The sequence below is a fragment of the Mytilus edulis genome, chromosome 8 (genome assembly GCF_963676685.1).
Source record: "Mytilus edulis chromosome 8, xbMytEdul2.2, whole genome shotgun sequence".
Lineage (NCBI taxonomy): Eukaryota > Metazoa > Mollusca > Bivalvia > Mytilida > Mytilidae > Mytilus > Mytilus edulis.
Window position 1 is genome coordinate 47,172,089 of NC_092351.1, and position 14,479 is coordinate 47,186,567.

Consider the following 14,479-nt stretch of genomic DNA (forward strand, 5'->3'; position numbering starts at 1 on the left):
AATCTCTCTGAGAGAAGTTCCACATTTTACATGTTGAAATAAGTGTTTGGTTTGTGAATTTGTTTCTATACCTTGTAAAATTGAGTTCCAAATTTAAAAGATATGTTCCTTACCTGGTAAAATAAGTTCTTTGTTTGTGAGTTTTGTTTTTTACCTGATGAAATATGTTCCTTGTCTGTGTAATGTGTCTACCGGTGAAACACACAATCTTGTATACTGAGAATTTGTCTTAGGCGAGTTTAAAGTTTTCATTATTTCCCATTTTGTAAAAAGGTTGTTCCGGAATAAGATTTACAGTGCTAAAACAGATTTTCTGTGATAAAAATTCAATTTTATCTGAAATTTGTTACCACTGCGCTGTCATAATAATGGAATTTGATGCGACTCTCATACAAGTAAGAAGTTTAGCTAGCTATAAAACCAGGTTCAATCTACCATTTTCGTTTTTTAATGTAGACTATACTGTTGATTTTCTGTTTGAATGGTTTATAGTAGTAATATATATATATATATATATATATGTGAGACCCTTTTTAGATTGTTGTTCGGTTTGAGTCATGTTTTCGTGTTGAAGGCCGCACTTTGACCCATGGATTTACATTAACAAATTAAGACATGAATAGAGAGTTGTCCCATTGGCACTAATACTAAATCTTTATAGCTATATAGTATATAGTATATGTTAAAAAGATTGATGTTTATTCATTGTTTACGGTTACATATACATATATATTCATTCCACAGATTGTTATAACATATCATTTTTACTGTATGGTAATTGCCTTAAATTAATGTTAAATTTCATATTTTTCGAATTGGTGCTTAGCGGGCTGATATGAAAAGTTAATCACATGCTTCGGTTGTTATCACATGCCTTTCAGTAAAGTTATCGCATGGAATTCCGGTGATACTCGGCAAATTCGGGAAAATACACCTCAATGTTACGTTTTTAGTGGAAAACATTGCAAAGTAGTGTACAAAACAATTATTTGGATACTGGAAAGTATATTGTGTAAAATAGTATATATATAAAAAAAAAAAGAAAACAAACAAATTATTAAATAAACATGAATAATGCATTTTTTTTAAATTTAGAAAGTTACTTTAAAAAAGGTTGACTTTTCCAGACAGTGTTCCTTATGTATATTGTGGAATTATTTTTTTTGTCCATATTTTTCTTCTCCGTTAAGCATACGATAGCAAGATTTTATATCAAATGTACTAAATTTGAGGTTCGACGTCCGTGAAGTTTTCACTCTTTGAACTTCTATTTGGAACCACGCAAAAAGATCAATAGATGAATCTGTTATTTTTCTTCATTGTTAAAGCATATGATAAAAAGATCATAACATGTCTTTTTTCATATCACATGTATTATCAGCCCTCGGTCAATATCAGCCCTTGAGCCATTCGGCTCTTGGGCTGATATTGAACCTAGGGCTGATAAAATAATCTGATAGTATCACTGTACCATATTTCGAATGAATGAAAATAAGAAGAAGGCGAAACCTTCAACATCATATAGAGTTACGGATTAAAATTTTATAATTCCGTTTTCATTTTCAAATGATCATCATAACATACCTTACATGTTTGTCTAACCAAAATATAGCCTTGTAAAACGTTTTCAATGTTCAATACCCCAATTCCAATTAAACATATAGTGACTGTTACAAAACTTTAATCGAAAAGATGAAGTGCATTCATTATTTCTCCTCTCAAATAATTTATTAAAATATACACGCCTAGATTTTACATTCAGTACACATAATAATTGATTATTTTATCTTTTATCTTGATCAAAAATGTTTAAGGGAGAAAAGGAGATAAAAAGTTTAATAAAACAAATTGCATTTAGTGAGTCTGAACATTATAAGCAATTGGACATTTTGGTTAAATAACTATTTACAACCGCTGCATTTGTTTGCGCCTGTCCTAAGTAAGGAATTTGATGTTCAGTAGTTGTCGGTTTGTTGATGTGGTTCATATTGTTTCTGGTTTTCGTGTTTTTATTTAGATTAGACCGTTGGTTATCCCGTTTGAATGGTTTTACACTAGCAATATTTTGAGGCCCTTTATAGCTTGCTGTTCGGTGTGAGCCAACGCTCCGTGTTGAAGACTTATAATGGTATACTTTTATAAATTGTCACTTGGATGGAGAGTTGTCTCATTGGCACTCATACCACATCTTCCTTTATATATGATAAAGATATATATCGCAGCACAATACAAGACAATGATAATGATAACATTAGTTTTTTATTATATTCGGTTAATTCTTGACAATGCGCAATCAAGCTATTCATTTTATGAAAACCTAGGATTTTGTGGGTATTAGTTCATGGAAAATCGTCTTACGTGAGAATCTTCAAAAACATATACACTTACACTGATATCGTTGAAATTTTTACAAACAAACAACATATTTCATGTATATATTGCGCTGAGTATATTTATATATCAACAGCCAGCTTATTGTGCACTTGTTTTGCTATATCACTTTCTGATATATCGAAGCTCTTCTAATCCCATATATTTAAAACTTTATAAATCAGCAAACTTGAAATTAAACAAATAAAGAAAGATATAGACAAAAAGGTCAACATGTTGTTATATAGCGAATATTGACGACTACAAACTAGGTAATATGACAGACGTGATGATTTCCTCTTTCCAATCGTCGATGTTGCATTCTTAACAGCAACATAATACTAGTACCGTTCCCATCGGGCGACGCTTATGTATTTCATGTTATACATGTTCATATCAAAGGAACTATATTAGCACGGCGCGTTTCTTACATATCATCTTTTTCAACATGGTTATAAGGAGGAACGACTTAAATGGACGCTAGATAAGGTAATATGATTATCTCGTTTTGGTTGGTACTTCTGTTATGCTTTTATCAATTTACCCTTGGTAAACGATTGTTTCATTAATATTTAGTTATAAAACGTACCAGCCTTATAATTCTATACATTAGACGCACGTTTTGTCTACATACATGTAAGACTCATCAGTGACGCTCAGATCAAAATAATTTGAAAAACCAAACAAGTATAAAGTTGAAGAACACTGAGGACCCCAAAAATCCAAAAAGTTGTGCCAAATACGGCTAAAGCATGCAAATTAGGTCTGCTTCACATAATTTTAAATGATTTGAATAATATCAGTATGCCAATTATGACTGCAGTAGGACTTTTTTTGTTTTTTATCATCACAAATATTGGATTTTTCTGTTAAATTACTTGTCCTTTTGAAGATAAAAAATGTATCATAATAATTGATGTTGTCCCACATTTATGGCAATATGATTTTGATTTACTGTGAATTAGTTCTGCTTCGCATAATTTTAAATGATACGAGTATGCAAAATATAACTACAGTAGGAATTTTTTGCTTTTTATCATAGCATTACAACTTTTCGTTTTTTATTATTAAATTACATGTCCGTTTGAAGGTAAAATGTTTATCTAAGAAATTGATAGTATCCCACATCTATGTCAAAACTTTCTTTGATTTACTATGGAGAAGAGCCGTTATTGGGGTTATAGATGTAAACATTAATGCTAATGTCCTCAATTACATTTAAAAATTGTATTTGCTTTGCTATTCAACACGATCCACTCCTCTAATTGATTCTACTTATGTTTTATATACAATGTCTTAGCATAATTGTCATGTGAATTGACTGTCCGAATATCTGTTTAAAATGTCATTAGTAAAATAAATGATTTATTTGGATTGAAATATTGTGAATGAATTTTTTTTTGTCACATTAAATCCCTATAAAACATATTATGACTATGAACTGAAACAATGATTTTATCAATATTTAATGATATAAAAACACAAAGCAAATCATGCAACAAGATAGCAATCCATTCTTTAATTGAGAACCCATTATCGTCAATGTTTGGAAATTTTATCAATAGTCAATAGATGAACTGAAGTTAAACGTCCATATGTGCATTTCATTAAAAACATCACAGACACATATAGTTAGATATCAACTCAAGTATAACTAAATATTTGTATTGTTGTTAAGTATCCAATTTGCATGTCTTGAAATATCATCCATAAAACAATACTTGCATGGTTCTAGCGTATGTGTATTTAGTAATTGATTACTTATACTTGATGATAACAACACAATAATTATTATGACATCGTATTGCGATTCACATGTTAAGATACGTGTTTACCAATTGCACATTACACATTTCTTTTTTATGCTCAAACTTTAGTATAGACTATTTAGTTTGATATATCATACTAATTTTTTTCTTAATTTGTCAGAGAAGATCAAAAGAAGCCTAAACATATTCCTAATCGGAAAACGACAAGCTATCCAAAATGGGAAAAAAGCAAATCTGGAAATTGTTCAGCGAAGATAATTCGAAAAACATACCAAAACTCAAACTCTCGTTTATTTTTCAAAGAATACATCAGTGACATTCGAATACAAAAGTTATTAAACCGCAAAGCATAGGAGGTTTCAGAGCATTGAGAAACCTTATGTCTAAAAAGCTATAGTTACCTATTCCTCCGTTAGTACATTTGTAGCATTTCAAAAATGAGTTTAACTGATCATTTGCAACCATTTACAAGGTAATTAAATACATTTTTTAAACTCTTTATCACAAATAAGCAATATAATGTCGTATCAACTGGACCGCATGTGTTTCATATTAAAAGTTATTCCAGTTTAAAAAGTTACAAACCTGTATGTCTGAAGCTGTCAACTAAATTTTTGATCCCCTTACAAAACCTTAGCAATATGTTGGGTTAAAGATGGTAACTATTTATTACTATGTGTCGCAATAGAAGTACTCTACACAGAAACAATCTTCTTGAGATAGAACAGATGCGGTTGTTTTTTTTTAAGTTGAATTTATAGTTTAAAAGAAATATACTGTGAACTCGGGCCTGAAATTGCATAACTTTTCAAACGTTTTCAATTTATTGTTATGATTTCTACTTTTCAATAAAAAGTAAATACATGCTTGAAAATTAATTACAACTTTATTACAAAATCAATTTGAAAATTAATGAATTTAGAACACTTTATATCAAATATTTATTTTGATTTTCTTTTAAAAAGGAATATTACAATGGTAGAAGACTAACCAATTAGGAAGCACCAATTAAGACTAGACAATTAGGAATCACCAATTAAATGAATCAAGAACCGTTTAGGTATAATGATTTTAATTTGTATTTGAACTTAATTATTATTCAATAATTCCGTATAATCAATATATTTGAGCTCTATAAACCTCGGATTAATTAACAGCTTTTTCACTTTGTTGAAGCTTTGGTTATAGCATTGTTGAACTATTTTTTAAAGGTTTTCACTGTATATTGTGACCATGCAGTTTTTATGGATTTTCTATTCTATACATATATATGTTTCAATAATATATGGTAAGCTTGTGCTAATCTTAATTATTTCGGGAAAAAACAAATATACCTAATTTTAAATGGTTTCAAAAAATCGACATGTTTCGAAATCGCGAAATAAACAGACTATTTGAAAGGAGTTTATAATCACATATAAAAATCTTAAATTCCCCCAAAAGGAGATTTCTTAAAGAAAATAAATTCTGCCATAGAGGTAACATGTTTCTCGTGTATCATCTGTCAAAGTACAAACTTTAGGACACATCTTGAGAATATTTGACAATTGTACACAGTACAGTTTTTCCTAAATTTTAAAACTGTGTAATATGTGATCAAGGTCATATAGTTCAATTTATTCTGCAAACAAAATTAGTGAATATGAAAACAATGATTTACTGATATAAATTTTAAAGCTGTGTAATATGTGATCAAGGTCATATAGTTCAATTGATTCTGCAAACAAAATTAGTGAATATGAAAACAATGATTTACTGATATAAGTATTATATTCCTATAATGCGAAATTTTGAAATACGAAAACTAGAAACACCAATACACAGTTTAATGGAATAAGATCAATAATCTAAAAATTTCAATTTTAGGCCTTAAACAAACTATTTGTCACATGGATACAGACACCATATCATGTGCCTTGTATTCAGCTATGACAATAATTAGTTCAACGTATGGGAGAAATGATGGTACAACGTGCGCCGATGGCCATGGTCCATACTCCCGTGGTTTTAATTGCACCATGGACTCAACAGATTGGGTCACACAAAGATGTCAAAACAAGCAGACCTGTTCCTTTGAACCAAGATCCATTGGTATTGACCCATGCCCAAATAAAAATAAATACATGACAGTTTCGTACACATGTTCAGGTAAACAATTGAGCGTAATATATTTCTGTTTATATAATTCTAGTGCAACTTCTTAAACAACATTCATGAAGGGACATAAAAACTATTTGATGAAAGTACCCACAGTCACTTAAAACTGATGGGTGAATCAACGATTAACTGACTTATATTTAATAAATATACGATTGATAGCATATAAGATTCTCTGAAAAGAAAAACATTTTGTGGATACACGATTACAGTATTTCTTGTCGTTTTCACATGCTTCTGTCTAAGAGTTATAACAGACACGTTATATGACAAAATGGTTCATTCATTTGATAAAAGACGAGGCATAGATGTTCGTGTTCCTATGTACTTTTAAGAATAATTTTCAAAAATCCAAACTCAATACTTTGTATATACTAAAAGTATACCTGCATCATTGAAAAATAAATCAATGATCAACAATATCGAACTGAAATTAATTTCTAGCAAAAATTTTGTATTTTGCTAAAAGACAAAAATATTCACCTCAAAGTCGAAGTAAAAATTAAAAGAGCTTTGAAATTAGATCAAACTCCATTGGAAACATGTTTTGATATGCGACAAATTGCATATAAGAGTAACGGCGAGAATGAAGATGAAAAGCCACAACTATCCTATAAAAGAAAAAAAAACTTTAATGCTTTGTTTTGAAGTTACTTGTTAAAAGTTTGAATTTCATAACGATGTGTTTCTACTGGAATACATCTACTTGGTGTTGGCTTATAAGTAAACATGTTTATCGAAACTTCTGAATGCTGAACACAATTTTGACTGTTATGCTTATGCAAAATATGTTCAACACAAAGATATGATACGGGTAAAAGAAAATTGTACATACATGTTCACACAAATCATTCGTGTCATTGTTTTGTTTTTAAAATCCATTTTACAGTCGGAATCTTTTCAGGTCAACAAGAACATCCCAACTATCAACAACGGACAGTATTATTTATATCTGACAATTGTCGATTCATGTATCAACTAAGTTTCATCATATACATTTTAATTTTAGATGTTGACGAGTGTGTTTCACTTCCATGTAAAAATGGTGGAACATGTGCAGATATGGTCAATGGATATATTTGTACCTGTAACTTGGGATACACGGGACTTCAATGTGAAGAAAGTATGCAATATATTTAGAATAAAATGAAAGTATATGCTTGCGCTGATTGTGCTTGAAATCATAATTTATATTGTTCTAAGTATTTTTATTTGTGGTATTTATTGAAGAAGTATATCGAATAGAATTCGAATTGTCTCATTTAAATTTTAAAAAAAAGTCGAAAAAGGGTTGTTTAGGTGTTTTCCATGGTAATCCTCCCGACAACAAACATGATCTTTTTTTTTTTTTTTTTTTTTTTCAAAGTAAATATCTTTTATTATATATCTGCTGCTTTAACAATTTACTCGGATTACAGCGTTAGCCCGAGTATCCCTGTAATTAGTTACTGAATTTCCAGGGAAAAGTTCAGTAAAGTATACTAAAGTATTAAAGTGTTAATTATATATATCACATACACATTCTTTTAAATACAGTGTATACATATTTTAAACAATAAAATTTCATAGTATAAATCACGTGTTTACGGAACATCATTTTGCCTTCCGAATTTGTGTTCATCGTCCCGTGTTTACATCTTTGACCCAGTTAATTGTACTTGACCTTTTGTGCTGGATTAGTTACAAATCATTGTCCGAAAGCTAGTGCAAAAGGAAGCACATGTTTGTTGTGAAAATAAATTTTTGGATTAGATAAAACTTGTTTGGTAAGTGTTATTTACTATTCGTTAACGATTTTGTCATAGAAACAAAATAAATGTATCTAAAGTGAAAAAGATTAGATGTTTCTGGAAATATAATAGAAAGAATAAGGATTTTAACATGTGATTTGATACCAACAAAGTGAACATACACACAATATATTACTTGATGATATTCGGTGTAAATTTAACAAATCAGTGTTGAATTATAATCATTTTAGTTTTATATATTACATTAAATAAAGTGTCTTGTTTGGTTTGTTTTTACATACAAAAAATGAAAAACCAACAACTACAACATACATGTACAATATAAAATCTAGCATAGCTATTGATTATCACACCACACAATTGTATACATTTCAATTACATATAATTTTGAATATTTTTAAGCATCTTACTTATTGTTTTATTTCTATACTCCATCAGATGATATCTGTATTTAAATTCTTGTTTAAATATTTCATAAACATTAACTTGATTTATTTTATTATTTGAAATACAATTGCATTTGTGTAGAGTGAATAGGATGACTGTCAAGAGATAATTAATATCATTTAATGAGTCCTCTTCTATTTTATATCCTACTACTAAGTGTTTTAAAGTAACTATATGCTCACCAATATGAAGCTTATTTAATAAAATACAAATTTTATTCCAAAAAACTTTAAAATAAGTACATTCCATGAAATTGTGTTGATAAGTATCTGGTATCCCACACACTGAACACAGATTGGTGTTTTTAATTTTCCATGTGAAAAGATGTGTACCTACAGGTAGTATATAATGTAATAATTTCCATCGAACCATTTTTAATTTATTGTCTTCTAAATAATTAAAAATAAAATTTAATGTGTATTTAATTTTTGGTTGAATTTTATCTATATTTAGTTCTTTCCGCCATTTTGTAAACCCTATAGGAATATCTTTATTTACATTAGATAAGATGACATAAATATCTTTATTATTAATTTTTTGTAAATCATATATAATTGCGCCTTGTTTTAAACATAGTTGTTTTTTACAATTAACAATAGTTTTTAATGAGTTTTGTTTTTGTAATATATCTTTCCAATGATTTGGTATGCTCTTTCTTATTTGTATTATTTCTGCAATCCAATTTCTTTTACATTTTAACTTATTGAGTATTTTTTCTTTTGATATTCTTCCTCTGTCATCAATTATGTCATTTACATAGATTATGTTGTCTTTTATCCAATGATTAAAAACTAAACTGTGCCCATTTAACTTTATGTATTTGTTACCCCATATAATTTGTTGTCTAATGGTTCTAAAGTTTTCTGGTTTATTAGTTTGACCACCATAACAAACAAAAAAAACAAACATGATCTTATGGATCTATAAATAAATATAAACCTGAGCGATAGAGGGCATCATTATTTGATGCCCTTTAATGAAATAAAACAATATTACAAATACCATTGAAATGCACGATAAACCTCTCCGCAGTATACATGATCATATAAATGTATATATAAATTAAAAAAACCGGAGTAATACATGAAATTGAGGGGCGTTTGATGTCCTTTAGATTTAAAATTTATTACAAATAACGTGGAATAATGACGACGTACAAACCTCTTTGAATTTTAAAAGTTTTCATTGAATTATTATGGGGTCATTGGGTACATATTTGTATGTAGTTACATCTTATTTTTTCAAAACAATTATCATCTTATAGGCATTTTAAGTTTTATATCAAGATTATACACAGTTTTCTAGAATGAACATTATATTTGTAGAGGGTGTTTTTTTTTCTCTTTGATTTTGGAAAGTATTATGCATTTAGTATTATAATGAAATAACACGAATAACGTTGAATGCAGCGTAATGTTTTAAACACATTTCAAAACATATTTTTTTCTGAATGTATAAGAAAATGGCTACCTCATTTTTAGATATTGACGAATGCGCTTCAACTCCGTGTCAAAATGGTGGAACATGTGCAGATTTGATCAATAGATACACTTGCACTTATGATTCAGGATACAAAGGAATTCTCTGTGACGAAAGTAAATGAAACCTCCAAAAAAAATATGCATTCCACGAAAAATCTTGTTGAAGTGTTTATAACAAAAGCGCACCATTGACTTTCAGTTCAATTTTTAAATAATGAATGCAATTTTGAAGCTAATTAATATGTTATTGAAATTACACACGTCACTCGGTGGTTTACTCTGATTTTTTTTAGCCATTCAATCAATTTTATTACTTGAAATGAAAATATAGGTTGCGTCTAACAACTTCATTTAACACCTGCGAGTATGAGAAAGAAAAGTGCATCGAGTTTTCAATTGCTTAAGATAGACGAATTTTTAATGATCATGTTATGTTTCTACATTTATAATCCGGTAGTTTTCAATGCGAATCAGTGGGTATTTCAAAAAGAATATAATATTGAAATATATGGAATGAGCTATATTATCAATTGGTAGGTTTTGGCTGAGTAGTAGTAGTGATACATATGTCACATCAAGTTCACTGCAAGAGCACATTCTAAATGCATGTGACTGAAGTTCGATTTTATGTCAATCTCGACTACACGTATCGATCGAATCAATGGATGCACTAGTGACTGTGTAATTTTTGATATTAGGAAAATTAATAAATTGAAATGCCGCAGAATATTTGGAACTTAGAATTTATAGATTTACGTGTCTGAAGCAATTTATTAAATAACAATATTACAATTAATAATTTACACTAAAGACGTCACAATCGTAGTGTTCCTTGGTCTTTTAATCAATTATTACTATGTACATCATGTTGAATGCTCAAATGTATTTTGTAGATATTGATGAATGCGCATCAAGTCCATGTCAGCATGGCGGAATATGTACAGATGGAATCAATGGATACATGTGTACCTGTGTCCAAGGATACTCAGGAAGTAACTGTGAAGAAAGTAAGTATATTGCATAACAAATGTTCTATCAGTTTTGGATGTGTTTGATCCCGTGTACTTAAGCAAAATGCACTGTTTTAATATAATTGATCACATACTATGTGATTAACACATCTTTGTTATCACGTATGTTGTATTTTTATTGTAAGACACTTCTTTTGTTTTTGATTGCATTTTGAAATGCCATGCAGTTACACAGCTACTTTTGCATAGGTACTATTTCTGTACTAAAAATATGTAGTATTGGAAATTTACTTTTAATATATAGTACTACAGTATTTCTTTACTTTAAAATTATTGTAATATTTAGGTACTTGTATTTTACAGTACTTGATTTGTACTGAATATTTTGTTACAGAAATAATACAATATTCCATGTTTGAAAATCATATTTTTAAGAGATTTGAAATAGAAAAACTTTCAAAATGCTGAAAATGTAACGATAGTAACCAAACATATGTAGCACCTAAATGTCAAGTACAAATTAAGTACTGTAAAATACAGGTACCTAAATATTACAGTTATTTTTTAACAAAATAGTACTGAATATTTAAAGTAAATTTTCAGTACCACAGATATTTTGTACAGAAATAGTACATATGCAAAAGTAGCTGTGTAGTATCTAGGAAATCCGATAATCCACGAGTAAATATGTAAGAATCTGTTTATCTAATAATTGAAAACTAAATGTGCTTTTTTGTAAAACAAAAAAAAACCTTCGATTGCCTTTTAACATTCCACGAAGTTGTCAATTTCATCAATTCCTGTTAGCATATTTTGATTCATCCAGTTAGCTAAAAAGGTTATGACCCTTAAATTAATCAAATGATCTACTGAGATCACAGGTAACCACACGTTGATACAACGAATTATACAATGGGTTCGGAAAGGGATACATGTCCATAGCATTAGATAAATTCATGTATCCAATGTATTACAATATGCACTACATTTACTATCTGATCAATCGACAGATATATCAAATTAATCAAGCATATAGGAAAAATTATTTGACTCACATCTTAAAGGCATATCCACTGACAATTTGTAGATCATTAATTATCCTCATGCTTAAATTAGTTTAAATAAATTCAAAACTTAGCTGTAAGACGTACCAATCGAAGTCACTGTGCTGCAATCTTTTTTTAACAAAAACTCTAATTGCTTTATCATATTCAATCTACAACTACAACTTAGATTATGATGAATGCAGTTCCAATCCATGTCAGCATGATGGTACCTGTACAGATTTAATAAATGGATACACGTGTAACTGTTATATCGCATATAAGGGAAATAACTGTGAAGAAAGTAAGTGGAGTCTTCTATAAACGCCTTTGCAATGTATTGGAGTTTCGAGTTACTTCAATAAATGCCATGTCTCTTTTGTCAAGGCCATTTGTTTTCTTGTCTTTCACTTTTGTTAATGGGCTTATCTTTCTATGCCGTTTTGTGTTTCTTTGATACATAATATTTTTGTAGTGATGAAGATTATAACATAATGAATGGTGTACCCCATTTTTGACCTATGATGTATGTTTGTTTTGTTCACACATCCCAATTGTATATAGCTAGATGCTACTATGATACAAAGCAGCGATTTAAAACCAGCTATATATCCCACAACTGTCTGACAACGCCGTAGCTAAAAAACAAAACAAAAACAATTAAACAGACAAACTATAATACACAAAACACAACATAGAAAAACAAAGACTAAGCAGCACGAATCCCATCGAAAAACGAGGTGTGACCTCAGATATTCCGGAAGGACTAACAGATCTTGAAAAACTAAGGATTTTCTTATTGCAGACATAGATTACCTTTGCCGTATTTTGCACAACTTTTTGGAATTTTGAATCCTCAATGCTCTTCAACTTTGTACTTGTTTGGCTTCATAAATGTTTCGATATGAGCGTCACTGATGAGTCTAATGTTGACGAAACGCGCGTATGGCGCACTAAATTATAATCCTGGTACCTTTGATAACTACTTGCAACACGTGTTGAGTTCATGTTAATACAAACCAATTAGGTACGAACGATATTTTATTGAAAATTTGCGATTATTAACCTATAAAAGGTACTATTAGTTGAATATTAACGTTAGTATCAAGTAACGAATTTTGAAATGTTTAGATCGAGCATAGTTAAAAAGACATGTATAGATCTGATGAGTTACTACTTTTGCAAATGATTTTTACAGTTTGTTCTTATGTTGTGTTGGTATACATTTTACAACACTGTCCTAAATTAAGGGGAGGGTTGAGCGTCTACAAATATGTTTAACCCTACCAAAGTCTTAATATGCCTGTCCAAATTCAGAGTTATGTAGTTCAGTGGTTGTCGTTTGATCATATCTGTTTTTCGTTTTTTTCTTATGATTTAGTCCGTTATTTCTCAATGAATTATTCAATGTTTCCTTGTCGGGCCCTTATACCTGACTATAAGATTATGAATTTTCTCATTGTTGAAGTCCTGCGGTTGCCTTTAAATTAACATCTATTTTCATTTATATACTTTTCTGTAATTTCATACAAATGAAGAACTAATATTTTCTAATATACTTTTCTTTAATTTCATACATAATGTTCAAAATTTATGTCATTCAATCAAATATGTTCTATGATTTATGTTTCTTCAATTCTATTCTAGATGCGTTTTTAGACAACTATTGTCTTTTCAGTGATGATAGAGGCCAATTAATACAAATGTTAGACACTACTGAAACTAGTAACACAGAAAATAAAGTCAACGCCTTCTTGCGTGTCATATATATATTGTTTCCATTATGCTGATTGTTGATTCTTAATTTGTTTTGGTTATACATTTACGTTTTGGTCTTGTTTGTAATAATAGCTCTTCGAAGTATGTTTGAATTCTGTTGCTTCGACAATCCAAAAAAAAAAACAACAACAGTTTTGGTCAAATTTCTGGACATCTGCATGATATGGTGCAGTAAATATTCATCGGTTACTATATATCTATATACACTTTTTAATCATATTTAATTAAATTTGTAATTTAAAAAAATGTTATGATGAGGTGAAAAATGCAAATTTGGTTTTCCTTTTTACCTTTTCATTTGTTCGATAAAGTTGATTTTATATTTTTTTCTTTCTAGGTAATGATTTATTTGATGTGAATTATAAACTGACGGAACACACAAGTACCTATGTGTATATAAAGGCAATCCTCCTGACGTCACAATTGAATTGTGCCAGAAGTTGTACTTCAAACCATGATTGCTACGGATTCGAATACAATGTTACTGACAAAAAATGTCAAATGATTTCAGCAAGTTCAACAAGTCATTTTAGAATAGTAAACTATTATATTAAACATTTTTAAACTTAGATATTAGTCAATAAAACATATGTTTTTAAATCAATACGTATGAGTTTAACTCATTTCAATGATCATTAGTGGTTAAATTTGTCAGAACTTGTGTATTGTAAAGTACTGTTTGTTTGGTTTCTTTTCATATTTAGCCATGGT

At 29.3% G+C, this 14,479-nt stretch overlaps 1 long non-coding RNA gene across 1 annotated transcript; it reads left to right on the forward strand.

Moving 5' to 3' along the window:
* The first annotated feature begins 10,874 nt into the window (after nucleotides 1-10,874).
* LOC139485760 (uncharacterized) lies at nucleotides 10,875-14,273 on the forward strand. The gene is made up of 3 exons (XR_011655388.1): nucleotides 10,875-10,982; nucleotides 12,180-12,293; nucleotides 14,106-14,273. It is a non-coding gene; the product is annotated as an uncharacterized lncRNA (long non-coding RNA).
* The last annotated feature ends 206 nt before the right edge of the window (nucleotides 14,274-14,479 follow it).